Source organism: Bos indicus x Bos taurus, chromosome 9, assembly GCF_003369695.1.
Source record: "Bos indicus x Bos taurus breed Angus x Brahman F1 hybrid chromosome 9, Bos_hybrid_MaternalHap_v2.0, whole genome shotgun sequence".
Classification (NCBI taxonomy): domain Eukaryota; kingdom Metazoa; phylum Chordata; class Mammalia; order Artiodactyla; family Bovidae; genus Bos; species Bos indicus x Bos taurus.
The window spans coordinates 78309771-78325947 of NC_040084.1; the positions used below are offsets into that span (position 1 = coordinate 78309771).

Genomic DNA, 16177 nt, shown 5'->3' on the forward strand with positions numbered 1-16177 from the left:
CTTTCTCTTTTTTTCATCCTTGTACAAATAATATATAGGATAGAGAAAGAGAGAGTTCCAATTTGAGGGACAGAAGGTAGAAACTATGGATTTGTTTATGTCAATTCAACTCCATTCATTCATTTTAAAATATTGAAAAGGTATGGTCTAATTCTTTAAATAATTTGAGCTGACTCAAAGTATTTGACTTTATACATGTTTAGCACTTGCCAAACAGAAAGTAAGGCCACAAAAATCTAACCAAAGCATTAAGAAGCAAGTTGTAGACACTGTTTCTCGTTTTCATGTTTTTATTTATTTATTATTTAGAACAGTTGTGGTGAAGTGAATTTAAGTAATTTAACTAAGCTTTCTAGAATTCAGTCCCTCATTTACAAAATGGGAATAATACCTGTCTTCATGGTTGTTCTGCATACTAAGGAGAAATATGGAGGAGATTGTATGACATAATAAGATGTCAATAAATTAGCATAATATGTAAACAATGCAAAGAAAAAACAGCCAATAAACAGATCAAGAAAATTTCATTTGAAATTGGGCTGAAAATGTCTCTGTTTCACACTTCCTTGTTGAATGCCTCTTAGTCTTTTTTTTTTTAATTAATTTATTTTCTAATTGAAGGATAATTGCTTTACAAAATTTTGCTGTTTTCTGTCAAACCTCAACATGAATCAGCCATAGGTATACATATATCCCCTCCCTTTTGAAACTCCCTCTCATCTTGCTCCCCATCCCACCCCTCTAGGTTGATACAGAGCCCATGTTTGAGTTTCCTGAGACATATAGCAAATTCCCGTTGGCTATCTATTTTACATACCGTGACGGCACACAAGCGCAGCCAAGAGGAGCTACCCCACATCCGAGGTCAAGGGAAGTGGCCGAGAGTGCCAGGCAGTGACTGCGCAGGAACGGCCCTGAGGAGCTACCCCATGTCTGAGGTTGGGGCAGCGGCTGAGAGTGTCAGGCTGCGACAGTGCAGGAGCAGCTGAGAGGAGATACCTCATGTCTGAGGTCAGGGGCAGTGGCCAGGAGGAGCTACCTGCTGCCTGATGCCAGGGGTGGCGGCCGGGAGGAGCTACCCCATGTCCAGGGAGCCATGGCTGTGTGAGCGCAGGAGGGCCTAGAGGAGCTACTTCATGTTCAAGGTCAGGAGGGACGGTGGTCAGGAGATACCTCTCATCCAAGGTAAGGAGCAGCGGCTGTGCTTTGCTGGAACAGCCATGTAGAGATACCACGTGCAAGATAAGAGAAACCCAAGTAGGACGGTAGGTGTTGCAAGAGGGCATCAGAGGGCAGACACGCTGAAACCATAATCACAGAAAACTAGTCAATCTAATCACATTAGGACCACAGCCTTGTCTAACTCAATGAAGCTAAGCCATGCCCTGTGAGGCCACCCAAGATGGGTGGGTCATGGTGAAGAGGTCTGACAGAATGTGGTCCACTGGAGAAGAGAATGGCAAGCCACTTCAGTATTCTTGCCTTGAGAACCCCATGAACAGTATGAAAAGGCAAAATGATAGGATACTGAAAGAGGAACTCCCCAGGTCAGTAGGTGCCCAATATGCTACTGGGGATGAATGGAGAAATAACTCCAGAAAGAATGAAGGGATGGAGTCAAAACAAAAACAATACCCAGTTGTGGATGTGACTAGTGATAGAAGCAAGGTCCCATGCTGTAAAGACCATATTGCCCAGGAACCTGGAATTTTAGGTCCATGAATCAAGGCAAATTGGAAGTGGTCAAACAGGAGATGGCAAGAGTGAACATCGACATTCTAGGAATCAGTGAACTAAAATGGACAGGAATGGGTGAATTTAACTCAGATGACCATTATATCTAGTACTGTGGGCAGGAATCCCTCAGAAGAAATGGAGTAGCCATCATGGTCAACAAAAGAATCTGAAATGCAGTACTTGGATGCAATCTCAAAAACAACAGAATGATCTCTGTTCGTTTCCAAGGCAAACCATTCAATATTACAGTAATCCAAGTCTATGCCCCAACCAGTAATGCTGAAGAAGCTGAAGTTGAACTGTTCTATGAAGACCTACAAGACCTTTTAGAACTAACACCCAAAAAAGATGTCCTTTTCGTTATAGGGGACTGGAATGCAAAAGTAGGAAGTCAAGAAACACCTGGAAGAACAGGCAAATTTGGCCTTAGAATACGGAATGAAGCAGGGCAAAGGCTAATAGAGTTTTGCCAAGAGAATGCACTGGTCATAGAAAACACCCTCTTCCAACAACACAAGAGAAGATTCTACACATGGACATCACCAGATGGTCAACACCGAAATCAGATTGATTATATTCTTTGCAGCCAAAGATGGAGAAGCTCTATACAGTCAGCAAAAACAAGACCGGGAGCTGACTGTGGCTCAGATCATGAGCTCCGTATTGCCAAATTCAGACCTAAATTGAAGAAAGTAGGGAAAACCCCTAGACCATTCAGGTATGACCTAAATCAAATCCCTTATGATTATACAGTAGAAATGAGAAATAGATTTAAGGGAGTAGATCTGATAGATAGAGTGCCTGATGAACTATGGACGTAGGTTCATGACATTGTACAGGAGACAGGGATCAAGACCAGCCCCATGGAAAAGATGCAAAAAAGCAAAATGGCTGTCTGAGGAGGCCTTACAAATAGCTGTGAAGAGAAGCGAAAAGCCATGGAGAAAAGGAAAGATATAAGCATCTGAATGCAGAGTTCCAAAGAATAGCAAGAAGAGATAAGAAAGACTTCCTCAGCAATCAATGCAAAGAAATAGAGGAAAACAACAGAATGGGAAAGACTAGAAAACTCTTCAAGAAAATTAGAGATACCAAGAGAACATTTCATGCAAAGATGGGCTCGATAAAGGACTGAAATGGTATGGACCTAACAGAAGCAGAAGATATTAAGAAGAGGTGGCAAGAATACACAAAAGAACTGTACAAAAAAGATCTTCACAACCAAGATAATCACGATGGTGTGATCACTGACCTAGAGCCAGACATCCTGGAATGTGAAGTCAAGTGGGCCTTAGGAAGCATCACTACGAACAAAGCTAGTGGAGGTGATGGAATTCCAGGTGAGCTATTTCAAATCCTAAAAGATGATGCTGTGAAAGTGCTGCACTCAATATGCCAGCAAATTTGGAAAACTCAGCAGTGGCCACAGGACTGGAAAAGGTCAGTTTTCATTCCAATCCCAAAGAAAGGCAATGCAAAAGAATGCTCAAACAACTGCACAATTGCAGTCATCTCACACACTAGTAAAGGCTTCAGCAGTATGTGAACCGTGAACTTCCAGATGTTCAAGCTGGTTTTACAAAAGGCAGAGGAACCAGAGATCAAATTGCCAACATCTGCTGGATCATCGAAAAAGCAAGAGGGTTCCAGAAAAACATCTATTTCTGCTTTATTGACTATGCCAAAGCCTTTGACTGTGTAGATCACAATAAACTGCAGAAAATTCTGAAAGAGATGGGAATACCAGACCACCTGACCTCTTGAGAAACCTATATGCAGGTCAGGAAGCAATAGTTAGAACTGGACATGGAACAACAGACTGGTTCCAAAAAGGAAAAGGAGTACATCAAGGCTGTATGTTGTCACCCTGCTTATTTAACTTATATGCAGAGTACATCATGAGAAACGCTGGGCTGGAAGAAGCAAGACCTGGAATCAAGTTTGCTGGGAGAAATATCAATCACCTCAGATATGCAGATGACACCACCCTTATGGCAGAAAGTGAAGAGGAACTTCCAAAAAAAAAAAAAAAAAAGCCTCTTGATGAAAGTGAAAGAGGAGAGTGAAAAAGTTGGCTTAAAGATCAACATTCAGAAAACAAAGATCATGGCATCCGGTCCCATCACTTCATGGGAAATAGATGGGGGAAACAGTGGAAACAGTGGCAGACTTTATTTTTGAGGGGCTCCAAAATCACTGCAGATGGTGACTGCAGCCATGAAGTTAAAAGACGCTTTCTCCTTGGAAGAAAAGTTATGACCAACCTGGATAGCATATTCAAAAGCAGAGACATTACTTTACCAACAAAGGTCCGTCTAGTCAAGGCTATGGTTTTTCCAGTGGTCATGTATGGATGTGAGAGTTGGACTGTGAAGAAGGCTGAGTGCCGAAGAATTGATGCTTTTGAACTGCGGTGTTGGAGAAGACTCTTGAGAATCCCTGCAAGGAGATGCAACCATTCCATTCTAAAGGAGATCAGCCCTGGGATTTCTTTGGAAGGAATGATGCTAAAGCTGAAAACACCAGTACTTTGTCCACCTCATGTGAAGAGCTGACTCATTGGAAAAGATTCTAATGCTGGGAGGGATTGGGGGCAGGAGGAAAAGGGGACGACAGAGGATGAGATGGCTGCATGGCATCACTGACTTGATGGATGTGAGTCTGAGTGAACTCCAGGAGTTGGTGATGGACAAGGAGGCCTGGCGTCCTGTGATTCATGGGGTCGCCAAGAGTCGGACCTGACTGAGCGACTGAACTGAACTGAACTGAACTGAATATAAGTTTCCATGTTACTCTCTCCATACGTCTCACCCTCTCCTCCCCTCTCCCTATGTCCATAAGTCTATTTTGTATGTCTGTTTCTCCACTGCTGCCCTGTAAATAAATTCTTCAGTACCAGTTTTTCTGGGTTCCATTTACATGCATTAGAATACAATATTTCTCTTTCTCTTTCTGACTTACTTCACTCTGTATAATAGGTTCTAGGTTCATCTACCTCATTAGAACTGATTATAATAGATTCCATTTTTACAGCTGAGTAATATTGCATCATGTATATGTACCACAACTTCTTTATCCATTCATCTATCATGGACATCTAGGTTGCTTCCATATCCTAGCTCTGGTAAATAGTGCTGCACAGAACAATGGGATCATGTATCTTTTTCAAATTTGATTTCCTCAGGATATATGTCTAGGAGTGGGATTACTGGGTCATATGGTGGTTTTAGTCCTAGGTTTTTTAAAATATAAATTTATTTATTTTAATTGGAAGCTAATTACTTTACAATATTGTATTGGTTTTGCCATACATCAACATGAATCCACCATGGGTGTACACGTGTTCCCCATCCTGAACCCCCTCCCACCTCCCTCCCCATACCATCCCTCTGGGTCATCCCAGTGCAAAAGCCCCAAGCGTCATGTATCATGCATCAGACCTGGACTGGTGATTTGTTTCACGTATGATATTATACGTTTCAGTGCCATTCTCCCAAATCATCCCACCCTCGCTCTCTCCCAGAGAGTCCAAAAGACTCTTCTATACATCTGTGTCTCTTTTGCTATCTCACATACAGAGTTATCATTACCATCTTTCTAAATTCCATATATATGTGTGTTAGTGTACTGTATTGGTGTTTTTCATTCTGGCTTACTTCACTCTGTATAATAGGCTCCAGTTATACCCACCTCATTAGAACTGATTCAAATGCATTTTTTTTAATGGCTGAGTAATACTCCATTGTGTATATGTACCACAGCTTTCTTATCCATTCATCTGCTGATGGGCATCTAGGTTGCTTCCATGTCCTGGCTATTATAAACAGTACTGTGATGAACAATTGGGATACACGTGTCTCTTTCCCTTCTGGTTTCCTCAGTGTGTATGCCCAGCAGTGGGATTGCTGGGTAATATGGCAGTTCTATTTCCTGTTTTTTAATGAATCTCTACACTGTTCTCCATAGTGGCTGTACTAGTTTGCATTCCCACCAACAGTGTAAGAGAGTTCCCTTTTTTTCCACACCCTCTTCAGCATTTATTGCTTGTAGACTTTTGGAGAGCACCCATTCTGACTGGTGTGAAATGGTACCTCATTGTGGTTTTGATTTTCATTTCTCTGATAATGAGTGATGTTGAGCATCTTTTCATGTATTTGTTAGCCATCTGGATGTTTTCTTTGGAGAAATGTCTGTTTAGTTCTTTGGCCCATTTTTTGATTGGGTCGTTTGTTTTTCGGGAATTGAGCTGCAGGAGTTGCTTGTTTATTTTTGAGATTAATTCTTTGTCAGTTGCTTCATTTGCTATTATTTTCTCCCATTCTGAAGGTTGTCTTTTCACCTTGCTTATAGTTTTCTTCATTGTGCAGAAGCTTTTAATTTTAATTAGGTCACATTTGTTTATTTTTGCTTTTATTTCCAATATTCTGAGAGATGGGTCATAGAGGATCCTGCTGTGATTTATGTTGGAGAGTGTTTTGCCTATGTTCTCCTCTAGGAGTTTTATAGTTTCTGGTCTTACATTTAGATCTTTAATCCATTTTGAGTTTATTTTTGTGTATGGTATTAGAAAGTGTTCTAGTTTCATTCTTTTACAAATGGTTGACCAGTTTTCACAGCATCACTTATTAAAGAGATTGTCTTTTCTCCTTTGTATATTCTTGCCTCCTTTGTCAAAAATAAGTTGTCCATAGGTGCATGGATTTATCTCTGGGCTTTCTATTTTGTTCCATTGATCAATATTTCTGTCTTTGTGCCAGTACCATACTTTCTTGATGACTGTGGCTTTATAGTGGAGACTGAAGTCAGGCAGGTCGATTCCTCCAGTTCCATTCTTCTTTCTCAAGATCCCTTTGGCTATTCGAGGTTTTTTGTACTTCCATACAAATTGTGAAGTTATTTGTTCTAGCTCTGTGAAAAATACTGTTGGTAGCTTGATAGGGATTGCATTGAATCTATAGATTGCTTTGGGTAATATACTCATTTTCACTATATTGATTCTTCTGATCCATGAACAGGGTATATTTCTCCATCTATTAGTGTTTTCTTTGATTTTTTTCCCCAGTGTTTTATAGTTTTCTATATATAGGTCTTTATTTTCTTTAGGTAGGTATATTCCTAAGTATTTTATTCTTTTCATTGCAATGGTGAATGGAATTGTTTCCTTAATTTCTCTCTTTACTTTCTCATTATTAGTGTATGAGAATGCAAGGGATTTCTGTGTGTTGATTATATATCCTGCAACTTTACTATATTCATTGATTAGCTCTAGTAATTTTCTGGTGGAGTCTTTAGGGTTTTCTATGTAGTGGATCATGTCATCTGTAAACAGTGAGAATTTTACTTCTTCTTTTCCAATTTGGAATCCTTTTATTTCTTTTTCTGCTCTGATTGCTGTGGCCAAAACTTCCAAAACTATGTTGAATAATAGTGGTGAAAGTGGGCACCCTTGTCTTGTTCCTGACTTTAGGGGAAATGCTTTCAATTTTTCACCATTGAGGATAATGTTTGCTGTGGGTTTGTCATATATAGCTTTTATTATGTTGAGGTATGTTCCTTCTATTTCTGACTTCTGGAGACTTTTTATCATAAATGGATGTTGAATTTTGTCAAAGGCTTTCTCTGCATCTATTGAGATAATCATATGGCTTTTATTTTTCAATTTGTTAATTATTCCTAGGTTTTTAAGGAATCTCCATACCATCTTCCACAGTGGCTGTATCAATTTACATTCCCACCAACAGTGCAAGAGCCTTCTTTTTCTCCACACCCTCTCCAGAATTTATTATTTGTAGACTTTTTGATGATGGCCATTCTGACCAGTGTGAGGTGATATCTCATTGTAGTTTTGATTTGCAATTCTCTACTAATGAGCGATGATAAACATCTTTTCATGTGTTTGTCAGCCATCTGTATGTCTTCTTTTACATCTGTTAGGTCTTTCCCCCACTTATTGATAGGGTTTTTTGTTTTTCTGGTTTTGAGTTGTATGGGCTGCTCGTATATTTTTGAAATTAATCCTTTGTCAGTTGTTACATTTGCTATTATTTTCTCTCATTCTGAAGGTTATCTTTTCACCTTGCTTATAGTTTCTTTTGCTGTGCAAAAGCTTTTAATTTTATTCAGGTCCCACTTGTTTACTTTTGTTTTTATTTCCATTACTCTAGGAGGTGGGTCATAGAGGATCTTGCTTTGATTTATGTCATTGAGTGTTCTATCTATATTTCCACTAAGGGTTTTATAGTTTCTGGTCTTACATTTAGGTCTTTAATCCATTTTGAGTTTATCTTTGTGTATGGTGTTAGGAAGTGTTCTAATTTCATTCTTTTACATGTAGCTGTCCAGTTTTCTCAGCATCATTTATTGAAATGGCTGTCTTTGCCTCATTGTATATTCTTGCCTCCTTTGTCAAAAATAAGGTACCCATCAATGCATGAGTTAGTTTCTGGACTTTCTATCTTATTCCATCGGTCTGTATTTCTGTTTCTGTGCCAGTACCATCCTGTCTTGATGACTGTAGCTTTATAGTATAATCTGAAGTCATGAAGATTGATTCCTCCAGCTCCATTCTTCTTTCTCAATACTTCTTTGGCTATTCAGGGTCTTTTGTGTTTCCATATGAATTGTGAAATTTTTTGTTCTAGTTCTGTGAAAAAAAGCCATTGGTAATTTGACAGGGATTGCATTGAATCTGTAGATTGAATTTGGTAGTATAGTCATTTTCACAATATTGATTCTTCTACCCAGGTACATAAAATATTTCCTCATCTGTTTATGTTGTCTTTGATTTCTTTCATCAGTGTCTTATAATTTTCTGTGTACAGTTCTTTTGTCCTCTCAGGTAAGTTTATTCTTAGATATATTATTTTTGTTACAATGGTGAATAGGATTAATTCCTTAATTTCCCTTTCTGATGTTTCATTGTTAGTATACAGAAATGCAAGTGATTTCTGTGTATTGACTTTGTATCCTGCAATTTTGCTAAATTCACTGATTAGTTCTAGTAATTTCTGATACTATCTTTAGGGTTTTCTATTACAGTATCATGTCATCTGCAAACAGTGAGAGCTTTACTTCTTCTTTTCTGATATGGATTCCTTTATTTCTTTTTCTTCTCTGATTACTGTAGCTAGGACTTCCAAACTATGTTGAATGATAGTGGTGAAAGTGGACACCTTTGTCTTATTCCTGATCTTAGAGGGAATGCTTTCAGTTTTTCACCACTGAGAATAGTGTTTGCTGTAGGCTTATCATGTATAGCTTTTATTGTGTTGAGGCAGGTTCCTTCTATGCCCATTTTTTGAAGAGTTTTAATCAATAATGGGGGCTGAATTTTGTCAAAGGTTTTTTCTGCATCTGTTGAGATTGTCATATGGTTTTTATTTTTCAATTTGTTAATATGGTGTATGACATTTATTTATTTGCATATATTGAAGAATTCTTGCATCCCAGGAAGAAACCCAACTTGATCATGGTGTATGAGCTTTTTGGTGTGTTGTTGAATTCTGTTTGCTAAAATTATGTTGAGGATTTTTGCATCTATGTTCATCAGTGATATTGGCCTATAGTTTTCTTTTTTTGTGTTGTCTTTGTCTGCTTTTGGTATCAGGGTGATGGTGGCCTCGTAGAATGAATTTGGAAGGATTCCTTCCTCTGCAATTTTTTGAAATAGTTTTAGAAGTATAGGCTTAAGCCATCTGATCCTGAGCTTTTGTTTTTTGGGAGATTTTAGATCACATCTTCAATTTCAGTGCTTGTAATTGAGTTGTTCATAATTTCTATTTCTTCCTGTTTCAGTCTTGGAAGACTGAACTTTTCTAAGAATCTGTCCGTTTCTTCCAGGTTATCAATTTTATTGCCATATAATTGTTCATAATAGTCTCATAATCCTTTGTATTTCTGCATTGTCTCTTGTAACCTCTTCTTTTTCCTTTCTAGTTTTCTTGATTTGATTCTTCTCTCTTTTGTCTTGATGAATCTCGCTAAAGGTTTGTCAATTTTGTTTATCTTCTCAAAGAACCAGCTTTTAGTTTATTAATCTTTACTATTATTTCTTTCATTTCTTTTTCATTTATTTCTGCTCAGATCTTTATGATTTCTTTCCTTCTACTAATTTTGGGTTTTTCCTGTTCTCCTTTTTCCAATTGTTTTAGGTGTAAATTAGGTTGTCCATTCAATGTTTTTCTTGTTTCTTGAGGTAGGATTGTATTGCTATAAACTTCCCTCTTAGAACTGCTTATGCTGTATCCCACAGGTTTTGAGTTGTCATGTTTTCATTGTCATTTGTTTCTAGAAATTTTTTTATTTCCCTTTTGATTTCATCAGTAACCTGTTGGTTATTTAGAAATGTATTGATTAATCTCCATGTGCTTGTGTTTTTTACAGGTTTTTTTTTTTGTAATTGATATCTAGTCTCATAGCATTGTGGTTGGAGAAGATGCTAAATACAAGTTAAGTTTTCTTAAATTTACTGAGGTTTGATTTGTGACCCAAGATGTGGTCTATCCTGGAGAATGTTCCATGTGCACTTGAGAAGAAGGTGTATTCTTCTGCATTTGGATGGAATGTTCTGAAGATATCAATGAGATCCATCTCATCTAATGTATCATGTAAGACTTGTGTTTCCTTATTAATTTTCTATTTTGATGACCTGTCCTTTGTTGTGAGTGGGGTGTTAAAATCACCTACTATTATTGTGTTGCTGTCAGCCTCTCCTTTTATGTCTGTTAGTGTTTGTCTTATATATTGAGGTGCTCCTATGTTGGGTGCATAAATAATGTCTATTTTGTCTGATATGAGGATTGCTACTCCAGTTTTCTTTTGCTTCCTGTTTGCATGGAATATATTTTTTCATCCTCTCACTTTCAGTCTATATGTGTCTTTAGGTCTGAAGTGGGTTTTTTGTAGATAGCATATATATGGATCTTGTTTTTGTATCCATTCAGCCAGTCTAGTCTTTTTTTGGTGCATTTAATCCATTTACATTTAAAGTAATTATTGATATATATGTTCCTATTGTGACTTTTGTTTAATTGTTTGGGGCTGATTTTGTAGATCTTTTGCTTCTCTTGCATTTCTTGACTATGTAAATCCCTTTAACATTTGTTATAAAGCTGGTTTGGTGGTACTGAATTCTCTTAACTTTTGCTTGTCTGAAATACTTTTTATATCTCCATCAATTTTGAGTGAGATACTTGCTAGGTACAGTAATCTTTGTTGTAGATTTTTCCCTTTGAGTACTTTAAACATTGTGACATTCTCTTCTGGCCTGCAGAGTTTCTGCTGAAAGATCAGCTGTTAAATGTATGGGGTTTCCCTTGTATGTTACTTGTTGCTTTTCCCTTGATGTTTTTAATCTTTCTTTGTGTTTAGTCTTTGTTAGTTTGATTAGTATGTTTCTTGGTGTGTTTCTCCTTGGGTTTATTCTATATGGGACTCTGTGTCTCTTGGACTTGGACTATTTCCTTTTCCATGTTGGGGAAATTTTCAACTACAATCTCTTCAAAAATTTCCTTATAACCTTTCTTTTTCTCTTCTTCTTCTGGGACCCCTATAATTCGAATGTTTGTGCATTTGATATTGTCCCAGAGGTCTCTGAGACTATCCTCAGTTCTTTTCATTCTTTTTACCTACTTCTGCTCTTCAGAAGTCATTTCCACCATTTTGCCTTCTAGCTTACAAGGAGGGCTGGGTGCCCATGGAGCCCAGGCTACAGCATGGCTGCCGCCCACCCTGCTGAAGAGGCTGAGGATGGGATCCAAAAGTGGAAGAAAGAGGATGAGAAAGAGGAGGAAGAGGCAGCCACAGGGCCGTGCATGGGAGAGGAGGCTCTGAGGAAGGCCCCGGAGGAGGGAAAGCTGGACTTACACCCACTGCTCAATAGGTGGGCTCTGTGGTTCTTCAAGAATGACCGCAGCTGAACATCTTGGCAGAACAACCTGCATCGAGTCACCAAGTTCAACACCATGGAGGACTTCTGGGCGATATATAATAATATCCAGCTGGCCAGTAAGCTCTCTTCTGGCTGTGACTACACCCTGTTCAAGGATGGCATTAAGCCCATGTGGGAAAACAGCAGGAATAAGCGGGGTGGCCGCTGGCTGGTCAGCCTCACCAAGCAGCAGCGTCACATTGAGCTGGACCACCTGTGGCTGGAGACACTGCTGTGTCTCATCGGGGAGAGCTTTAGGGAGCACAGCCAGGAAGTGTGTGGAGCCATCATCAACATCTGAGCCAAGGGGGACAAGGTTGCTGTGTGGACACGGGAGGCAGAGAACCAGGAGGGTGTGCTACACATTGGGCGTGTCTACAAAGAGCGCCTGGGCCTCTCCACAAAGACCATCATTGGGTACCAGGCCCACACAGCCACAGCCACCAAGAGCAACTCCTTAGCCAAGAACAAATTTGTGGTGTGAGAGGACCCTGAGCCTCCCATTGCTGTGTGTATCCTTGTTTTTCTGCTTCAGATATTCTACTATTGATTCCTTAGAGAGTATTTTTTATTTCAGTAATTGTGTTGCTTGTCTCTGTATGTTTATTCTTTAATTCTTCTAGGTCTTTGTTAATTGATCCTTGCATTTTCTCCATTTTGTTTTCAAGGTTTTTGATCATCCTTATTATCATTATTCTGAATACTTTTTCAGGTAGTTTGCCTAATTCCACTTCATTTATTTAGACTTCTGTTTTTCTAGTTTGTTCCTTCATTTGTGTAGTATTTCTCTGCCTTTTCATTATTATTTTTTTTAAACTTACTGTTTCTGAGGTCTTCTTTTCCCAGGCTTCAAGGCTGAATTCTTTCTTCCTTTTGGTTTCTGCCCTCCTAAGCCCAGTCAAGTGGCTTGTGTAAGCTTCATATAGGGCGAGATTTGTGCTGAGTTTATTTTTGTTTGTTTGTTTGTTTTTCTTTTGATGGACAAGGCTAAGGGAGGTGGTAATCCTGTCTACTGATGATTTGGTTTATATTTTTGTTTTGTTTGTTGTTTAGATGAGGCATCCTGCACAGGAGCTACTGGTGGTTGGGTGATGCCGGGTTTTGTATTCAAATGGTTTCCTTATTGTGAGTTCTCAGTGTTTGATATTCCCTAGGGTTAGTTCTCTGGTAGTCTAGGGTCTTGGAGTCAGTGCTTCCACTCCAAAGGCTCAGTGCTTGATCCATGGTCAGGAAGGAAGATTCCACAAATGGTTTATTATGGCATTAACCCCAGACAAATGGCTGTTACAAAATCAGACAAATAATAATGAAAATAATGGAATATACACATATACATATATACAGTCCAACAAAACATATATATATATAAAATATATATATTATAAATATATATATTATATATATATATAATATATATATAAACAAAAATATAAACAGTCCAACAAAAATTAAGTACAATAATTGACCTGTTAAACAAAGGAAACCAAATATTATATCTACCAGTTAAGAACAAAACTAACTAAAGCACAATCTGAAAAACAAAACTAAAGCAAGGTGCCAAGTGGGGAAAAAAGCAATGAAAAACTAACAAGTTTGGTGAGAAGAAAGAAAGAATAGATATGCAAAGTTAAATAGAGATAGATAAAGAAGATTTATATACATTAAAGATTAACTGCAAGGGGAACAGAACAGTAAAGAAAGCAAAGAGATAAATGTATAAAAATAATAATATATCTTTAAAAAATTAAAACAAAAAAATAAAAAATTAAAATTAAAAAAAAACAAACAAAAAAAGAAAACTCCACAGAACTACAAAAGCCCAATGTAGAGGTCGAGGTTTATAATAACAAAAAGTGTGAAAACTCAAAAGCTTAATTAGATTTCATAGTGTCAATAAAATCATCAACTACAGTAGTGTAGGGGGGGATGGGCAAAAAACCCAAAAGAATCTACAGAACTAGTCAAAATATATAGTCAAAAAATGTTTTTATTGAGTCACTGCTCTCAGAGTCCTTTCCCTCACTGGGAGTCACAGTCCACCTCACCTCCCTAGAATGCCCTCCAACACTATGCTGGTCTCTGGACCTCCTGTGGGGGCAGCTCAGATTCTGCTGCTGCTGCTGCTGCTTAGTCATTTCAGTCATCTCCAACTCTGTGAGATACCATAGACGGCAGCCCAGCAGGCTCCTCTGTCCACAGGATTCTCTAGGCAAGAATACTGGAGTGGGTTGCCATTTCCTTCTCTGGCTCAGATTCTACTCTGGTGCTATTTCTGTGTGTTCTTGCCTCCAATGTCCACAGCTATCAGAACTATTGTGCTTTCTTTTGTGGGAACTCTCAATGTCATTTTATATATTCCATAGACACAGAGTCGGCTTAGTTGATCATGTGGATTTAATCTGCAGCTTGTACAGCTCGTGGGAAGGTTTTGGGTCTTCTTTAGCCAAACTGCTCCTGGTTTTCAATTGTGGTTTTATTTCCACCTCTGCATGTGGGTCGTCCACTGAGGTTTGCTCCTGAGGCTGCCCTGGAGGACTTGGGTCTGCCCTAGTGAGTGCCAGGTGTGGAGGTGGTGCAGCTACTTGGGTCGCAGGGGTTCTGGCAGCACCAGGTACTCAGGGGAGTTGGTGGCTAGGGCAGGAGGAAATATAGTGCTCTAGAAGGGTATGGCAACCAATATTGGCCGATACACTCCAGTATTCTTGCCTGGAGAACCCGCCTGACAGAGATCCCTGGCAGGCCACAGTTCACAAGGTCATAAAGAGTTGGACACAACTCAAGTGACCCTGCATGCATAGATACAAGGTTTTTTTTTTCTTTCTTTCTTTTTTTTTTTTTTGCCTGTGGCAACTCTACCCCAGTGAGGGTTGAGCATGAAGATGGTGCAGCTGCTTGGTTTGCAGGGACCCTGGTGGCCCAAGGGTGCAAGGACACAGACTGCCTACACCATAGGAGATATGGCCCTATCAGGCTCTTTTTTCAAGCCTCTTGTAGTCGAGGATCAGAAGGTCTCTTTGGCCAGTCTTTCTCCATAGCTCTGCCACTTCAGGCAGTTAGAAGGCTCCCTTCCCTGGGTTCCTTCTCTGTTCTTTGGCACATCAAGCTCATAGAGGGGCCCTCAGGCTGGGGTCCTACTCTGTAGTTCAGTGCATCAAGTCACTTAAAGAAACACCCTGGGTCGGGTCCTACTCAGTAGTTCAGTGTGTCAGGTGTTTGATGGGCCAGACTCTCTATTGTCCAGCTGTTGATCCTGGCCTGTGGAGAGAGAGAGGTTATGGTGATGGTTCCACCCCTTATGTATGACTCAGCCATATCGCTTTGCTTCCACGGCTGCCTGGCTTTCCTCCACAGGCATTTCCTACCCAGCTCCTCCCTCACATCCCCTTGATCCATCTTTCAGCAGTCAATAGCAGCCCTTGCACTGGGATTGCTCCACAATCCCTAAACTCCAGCCCCCAGCCACTGCGTCTTCTAGGGACCTGAATCCCTGTCCAGGATATGTATGGCTGAGGCAAGGACTGTCTGAGTCTCATTCCATTTAGGCTTACTCAGATCAGATGTTTCATTCTCAGCCTTAAATTTTTCTCCTCTGACTCAGACAATTGCCCCAGTGTGGGGATTGGACCCCTGCTTCAGTTCTTGCAGCTGCCAAGGACAGGTCCAGTACTACTAAACTCCTATTTTTTCCCCTAGTTCCTTCATCCTACTGAGTTTTGCATGGTTCTATATATTATTTTCCACTGGTCAGGTACTCCTGTCTGCTCTCAGCTGGTGTTCTGCATGCACTTCTGTGTCTGAAGGTGTATTCCTGATGTATCCATGGAGAGAGATGTCCTCCACATCCACCTACCCCTCCACCATCTTGTTCTCTCCTGGATGACTCTTTTAAAATATGTACAGATCTGTATTTTTCCCTTTTCTGACTATGAACTTCTTGCAAGTTGGAATGATATATTTTACTTTGAAAGTATTTTTGGTTGGTTTACTTTTCTATATTCTTCATGCATAATAGAACATGAATGTATCTGATAATATTACAAGTGAAAATTAGAAAGCAGAGGGGTCATTTGGAATAATTATAGCTTGGTAGAGAATATGAGCTAAAGGAGGATTAAGTAAATTGATTAAAGTCATGGAGAAGTTTGAAAATAACAAAGAATAATAGAAAAAATTAGAGGACTAGAATATATGTTCTACTACGTTGTCAACTGGTCAACTTTGCTTTTCATGTTTGGCCAACACTTTAACCAAAAGAGGAGGGATATTGTTCTTCTCTGAATTTTAAAACCCTTGAGGGTGACCTCAACAAACTGACAGAATTTTAACGTATTATGTATTTAAAAAATAATTTATATGTCCATTTTCCTACCTCATAATTGTCACGTGAAAAGTTTCTTCCTCTTCATACTTCTCTTCCCACTTGCTAGCCAAGTCTTCTTGACATGCACTCTTATTATTCATTTTAAGAACTAGTGCATGACTTGTCTTGAATTCAGTACTTGAATTCAGCCC

The 16177-nt window shown here is 39.2% G+C and overlaps 1 pseudogene; it reads left to right on the top strand.

Moving 5' to 3' along the window:
• The first annotated feature begins 11450 nt into the window (after positions 1–11450).
• LOC113898744 lies at positions 11451–12149 on the top strand (annotated as a pseudogene).
• The last annotated feature ends 4028 nt before the right edge of the window (positions 12150–16177 follow it).